Source organism: Mustela lutreola, chromosome 5 (assembly GCF_030435805.1).
Source record: "Mustela lutreola isolate mMusLut2 chromosome 5, mMusLut2.pri, whole genome shotgun sequence".
Classification (NCBI taxonomy): domain Eukaryota; kingdom Metazoa; phylum Chordata; class Mammalia; order Carnivora; family Mustelidae; genus Mustela; species Mustela lutreola.
Window position 1 is genome coordinate 164307994 of NC_081294.1, and position 6873 is coordinate 164314866.

Here is a 6873-nt window from a genome sequence, read left to right on the forward strand (position 1 = left end):
TAGAAAGATCATAAGTATATGAAGGTTAAAACATACACTACTAAACAATAAATCCATCAACCAAGAAATCAAAGAAGAAAAAAATCTGCAAGGGATGAAATGAAAATTAATATGACAGTCCTAAAATATTTGTGATGCGGCAAAAGCAGTTCTAAAATGGAAGTTTACAGTAATCCTGGCTTATTTTAAAAAGCAAGAATAATCTCAAATAAATACCCTAACATAACACTGAAATGAGCTAGAAAAAGAACAATAAACAAAACCATTTAAAACCAGTAAAATGTCTTCTTTGGAGGAGATTATGCTGAGTGAAATAAGTCAAACATAGAAATCAATTATCATATGGTTTCACTTACTTGTGGAGCATAAGAAATAACAAGGAATACATTGGGAGAAGGAGAGGAGAAGTGACTTGGGGAAATTCAGAGGGGGAGATGAAGCATGAAAGACTGTGGACTTTGAGAATCAAACTGAGGGTTTGAGGGGAGTTGGTGGGGGGTGTTGAAGGAGCCTGATTGTGTGTATTAAGGAAGGTACATATTGCATGGAGCACTGGGTGTGGTGCATAAAAATGAATCTTAGAACACTGAAAAAATAAAATTAAATTAAAAATAAAATTAAAAAACAGTAAAATGCAGAATATAATAAATATTAGTGCAGAAATAAATGATATATAATCTAAAGAAACCCAAAATACAAAAATAAATAAATAAATAAATAAATAAATAAATAAACAGATCAATGAAAACAGGAATAGTTGTTTTTTTTTTTTTTTAAAGAACAACAAAATTTATAAACCTCTGTCCAGTCTCATTAAAATAGAGAGAGAGACAGGGAGACAGAGATGAAATTAAAATTTAAAAAAGTACAATTGAAACAAGAAATAACAGCCAACTGTATTTAAATACAAACACTTATAAGGGAATATTATGAAAAATTATAGGCCATGAAATTAAACAACCTAGAGAAAATACATAAATTTCTAGGAATGTTACATCTAGCAAAATTGAAGCAGGAAGAAAAAAATTTGAACAGTCTCATTACCAGCAATGAAATTGAAACAATAATCAGACAAGTCCCAGCAAAGTTCAGAACCAGACATCTTCAATGGTGAATTGTATCAAACATTTAAATAAAAGTTAATTCCTATTCTCTTACTGTTCTAAAAAATAGAAGAGGAAGAAGTTATACCAAATTCATTTTATGAGGACGATATGACACTTATACAAAAACAAGATTAAAATTTGTATGGAACCACAAGATGTAAAATAGCCATAGAAATCTTAAATAATAAAAAAATATTGCATATCTAGTTTTAGACTTAAAGTTGTATTAAAAGCTGTTGTAATTAAGAGAATGTAGTGCTGGTACAAAAATGGACACATAAATGAAAGAAACATAATAGAAAACCCAGAAATAAACCCACAATTATATGGTCAATTAATTTTCTACTAAGGAAGGATGCCTGGGGCCTCACTGTGTTAAGCCTCTGCCTTTGGCTGAGGTCATGATCTCAGGGTCCTGAGATTGAGGCCGGCATCAGGCTCTGTGCTCAGCATGGAGCCTGCTTCTCCCTATCCCTCTACCTGCCTCTCTGCCTAATTGTGATCTCTCTTTCTCTCTCTCTCTCTCTCAGTCAAAAAATTAAACAAATTCTTTTAAATTATCTTCTACAAAGATAGGATATACAATGGGAAAAAGACAATTTCTTCAACAAGTGGTGGTAGGACAACTGACAACAGCATACAAAATGATTAGATCACTTTCTAACATCCTACACAAAATAAATTCAAAATAGATTAAATAGCTATATATGAGACCTGAAACTATAAAAATCCTATAAGAGAGCACAGACATGGATTTATCCAACATAAGCCTTAGCTACCTTTTTCTAGATATTTCTCTGGAGGCAAGGGCAATAAAAGCAAAAATAGATTATTGATACTACATTGAAATTAAAAACTTCTGCACCGCAAAGGAAATGATCAACAAAACCAAATACCAACATTCCAAATGGGTGAAGATAATTGAAAATGACATATATGATAAAGGCATATCTGAAACATATAAATGAACTTATAGAACTCAACTCTCAGAAAACAATCTTATTAAAAATGGGCAGAAGGCATGATATTTTTCCAAAGAACACATTCAGAAGGCAACAGACACATGAAAATATGCAACATCACTCATCATCAGGGAAATTCAGGTCAAAACAGCAAAGAGGTATTATCTCATAGATGTCAGAATAGTTAAAATAAAAAACACAAGAAATATATAATAAATAATATATAAAAATAATACATATAAAATATATAATATATAAATAGTATATATATTGTAAATTATATATTTATACATACATACATATATACATACATTTGTGTTATAATTACAAATTTATTATATATATAATATTCTTAATATTATTCATCTATTTATTCATCCATTCACCTGTCAGTGGACAGTGGCCAGTTGTGTTGCTTTTCATATTATATATATAATATAAGAATATATATATTATATAATATATTATATATTATATATAAGAATATAATATATTATATAATATATATATTATATATAAGAATATATAAGAATATAATATATAATATAATATATATATTATATATAAGAATATATAAGAATATAATATATTATATATTATATATAGAGTGAAACAATATTATATATATTTTATATATATATCTTTTTGTTTTTGTCTGATTGCTTTTATTTCTTTTTGTTGTTGTCTGATTGTGTTGCTAGGACATTTAGTACTATGTTGAACAATAGTGATGAGAGTGGGCATCCTTCCCATGTTCCTGATCTTACAGGAGCCTTTTCTTTACCCATTTATTCAGATTCTAGACAAATAAAATTAACTAATCTGTGAATAGTCTATTTATAAAAACTCTCACCTATATTGATTATTTCAATCCCCCCAAAACTTTGATATTTAAACATCAGCATTAATTTCACTGCACACAAAGGAAAATTGATAGCATTTGTCTGAAGTGGCATACTGGATGAGCAAGAATCTGTTTTACTCCTGGGCCATTTCCATATGTGGAAGAGAAGACAAAAACATGAACTTTGCTAACCATCTCACTAGCATCCTGGACAAGTGTCAGAAGTTATGTCAACTTGACAACAAGCTTCTGAGTTGGGTATAACCATCCACACTGATAAAATAAGAGACATTCTTAGAACTTAAGTAACTTATCCTGAACTAAAAAGATATGTTTATCCTTTACCTTATAAGAAGCAATGAACCACAAATAAGAACAGCTTACATATTAGCCACCCTATATTTTTATTAAAGTATCTATTTAAACATGAACTCTCTATTCCTAGAAGAGAGTAGATGGTTGTGAATGCATTTTATAACTTATTTTATGCTCTAAAATAACTTAAGTAAATAATTTAAGTAATTTTATTTAAATAAATTTATTTTTATTAATAAACTTATTTAAATTGCTTTAGAGATTAAAGTTACATATTTTAAATCTTCTCCTTAGAGATGTGTGTCCTCAGTTCTGCATTCTCCCTATAATGACCAAATAGTATACATCTGGCCTCTAGTATATGAAAGAAGGGAAGCCTGGCAATATCATTTACCAACACGCAATGTCTCAGGACCTCTAAATGAAGCCTAAATCATCATTGCTTTCAGTCAAAAGGTATAACTATCTAGAATGATATGTTCATCAAATAGCTCTCATATTATCTCTGTAAGTCAGGTAACAGATATGCATAATCTATCCTCCAGTTGCTGTGCAAGTTTGAAAGTGATTCACATACTACATTTCTGTAACTACTCTCCTTACATTAGTTTTTCGTTTTAACTTTTTCTTCAGAAATTTGAAGGGAAAATATTGAGAAAAAGTGACTCAATTTTAGAATTCACATATTTATTATTGGTACATATACTTAAAATATGCTCTCATTGTTACACAGAATAAAAAACTAAGACACAAATATTCACAGTCATTTGTTTAATAATACACGAGCCTGTTTAGAGCTAAGTCCAGAATTTGTGTTTTCTGATTCTCTATTCAGGAATTTATCCCCAAGTCAAAACTATTTCAAAATTCTGCTTTTCTTCTTTCCTGCAATGACTTTTCAGACGAGCAAGAATACTTAACAGAAATTAGCCTGCACTAGAAAGATATGCTATAAATAATTTTTGGTTTAAGAAATGCTTCAAGGGGGACACCTGGGTGGCTCAGTGGGTTAATGGCTTCAGCTCAGGTCCTGGGATTGAGCCCCGCATCTGGCTTCTGCTCAGCAAGGAGCCTGCTTCCCCATCTCTCTCTCTGCTGCTTCTCTGCCTACTTCTGATCTCTGCCTGCCAAATAAATAAATAAAATCTTTAAAAAATGCTTCAAGGAACCAGCCTGAGCAGACCCATGTATAGATGGGAAATACCCTACTTTTTTTTAAATTGATTTATTTTTTTTATTTATTTTCGGAATAACAGTATTCATTATTTTTTCACCACACCCAGTGCTCCATGCAATCCATGCCCTCTATAATACCCACCACCGGGTACCACAACCTCCCACCCAACTGCCAATTCAAACCACTCAGATTGTTTTTAAGAGTCCATAGTCTCTCATGGTTCACCTTCCCTTCCAATTTCCCATAACTGCCTGCTCCTCTCTAACTCCCCATGACCTCCATGATATTAGTTATGCTCCACAAATAAGTGAAACCATATGATGATTGACTCTCTCTGCTTGACTTATTTCATTCAGCATAATCTCTTCCAATCCCGTCCTTGTTACCACGAAAGTTGGGTATTCATCCTTTCTGATGGAGGCATAATACTCCATAGTGTATATGAACCACATCTTCCTTATCCATTCATCCGTTGAAGGCCATCTTGGTTCTTTATACAGTTTGGCGACGGTGGCCATTGCTGCTATAAACATTGGGGTACAGATGGCCCTTCTTTTCATGACATCTGTATTTTTGGCATAAATACCTAGGAGTGCAATTGGAGGGGCATAGGGAAATTCTATTTTTAATTTCTTGAGGAATCTCCACACTGTTCTCCAAAGACGTAGCACCAACTTGCATTCCCACCAACAGTTGAAGAGGGTTTCCCTTTCTCCACATCCTCTCCAACACATGTTGTTTCCTGTCTTGCTAATTCTGACCATTCTAACTGGTGTAAGGTGATATCTCAATGTGGTTTTAATTTGAATCACCCTGAGGGCTAGTGATGATGAACATTTTTTTATGTGTCTGATAGCCATTTGTATGTTTTCATTGGGGAAGTGTCTGTTCATATCTTCTGCCCATTTTTTGATATGTTTTCTGTTTTAGGTGTGTTGAGTTTGAGGAGTTCATTAAAGATCCTGGATATCAACCTTTTGTCTGTACTGTCATTTGCAAATATCTTCTCCCATTCTGTGTGTTGCCTCTTTGTTTTTTTGACTGTTTCCTTTGCTGTGCAGAAGCTTTTGATTTTGATGAAGTCCCAAAAGATTATTTTTGCTTTTGTTTCCTTTGCCTTTGGAGACATATCTTGAAAGAAGTTGCTGTGGCTGATATCGAAGTGATTACTGCATATGTTCTCCTCTAGGATTCTGATGGATTCCTGTCTCATGTTGAGGTCTTTTATCCATTTTGAATTTATCATTGTGTACAGTGTAAGAGAATGGTTGAGTTTCATTCTTCTACATATACTTGCCCAGTTTTCCCAGCACCATTTTTTGAAGAGAATGTCTTTTTTCCACTTTATATTTTTTCCTGTTTTGTCGAAGATTATTTGCTCATAGAGTTGAGGTATTTATCTGGGCTCTCTACTCTGTTTCACTGGTCTATATGTCTGTTTCTATGCCAGTAACATGCTGTTTTGGTGATCACAGCTTTGTGGCAAAGCTTGAAATCAGGTACCTTGATGCCCCCAGATTTTTTTGTTCTGTTTTGTTTTGTTTTGTTTTTCAACATTCCCTTAGCGATTCTGGGTCTCTCCTCGTTACATAAAAATTTTGGGATTATATCCTCCAGCTCTTTGAAGAAAACCGGTGGAATTGTGATCAGAATGACATTAAAAACATAGATTGCTCTAGGCAGTATAGATATTTTAATAATGTTTATTCTTCTGATCCAAGAGCATGGATGGTCTTCCATCTTTTTGTGTCTTCTAAATTTCATTCATGAGTGTTCTGTAGTTCCTCAAATACAGATCCTTTACCACTATGGTTAGGTTTATTCCCAGGTATCTTATGGTTCTTGGTGCTATAGTTAATGGAATCGATTCTCTAATTTCCTTTCTGTATTTTCATTATTATTATATAAAAAAGCCATTGATTTCTGTACATTGATTTTGTATCCTGACACTTGGCTGAATTGCTGTATGAGTTCTAGTAGTTTGGGGGTGGAGTCTTTTGGGTTTTCCATATAAAAAAACATGTCATCTGCGAAAAGATAGAGTTTTCCTTCTTCATTGCCAATGTGGATGCCTTTTATTTCTCTTTCTTGTCTGATTGCTGTGGCTAAGATTTCTAATACTATGTTGAACAAGAGTGGTGAAAGTGGGCATCCTTGTCATGTTCCTTATCTCAAAGGGAAGGATGCAAGCATTTTCCCATTGAGGATGATATTTGTTGTGGGTCTTTCATAGATAGATTTGATGAAGTTCAGGAAAGTTCCCTCTATCCCTATACTTTGAAGCATTTTAATCAGGAACAGATGCTGGATTTGTCAAATGCTTTTTCTGCATCAATTGAGAGGACCATGTGGCTCTTCTCTCTTCTCTTGTTGATTTGTTCTATCACAATGATTGATTTGCGAATGTTGAACCATCCTTGTATCCCAGGGATGAATCCCACCTGGTCATGGTGGATAATCTTTTAATGT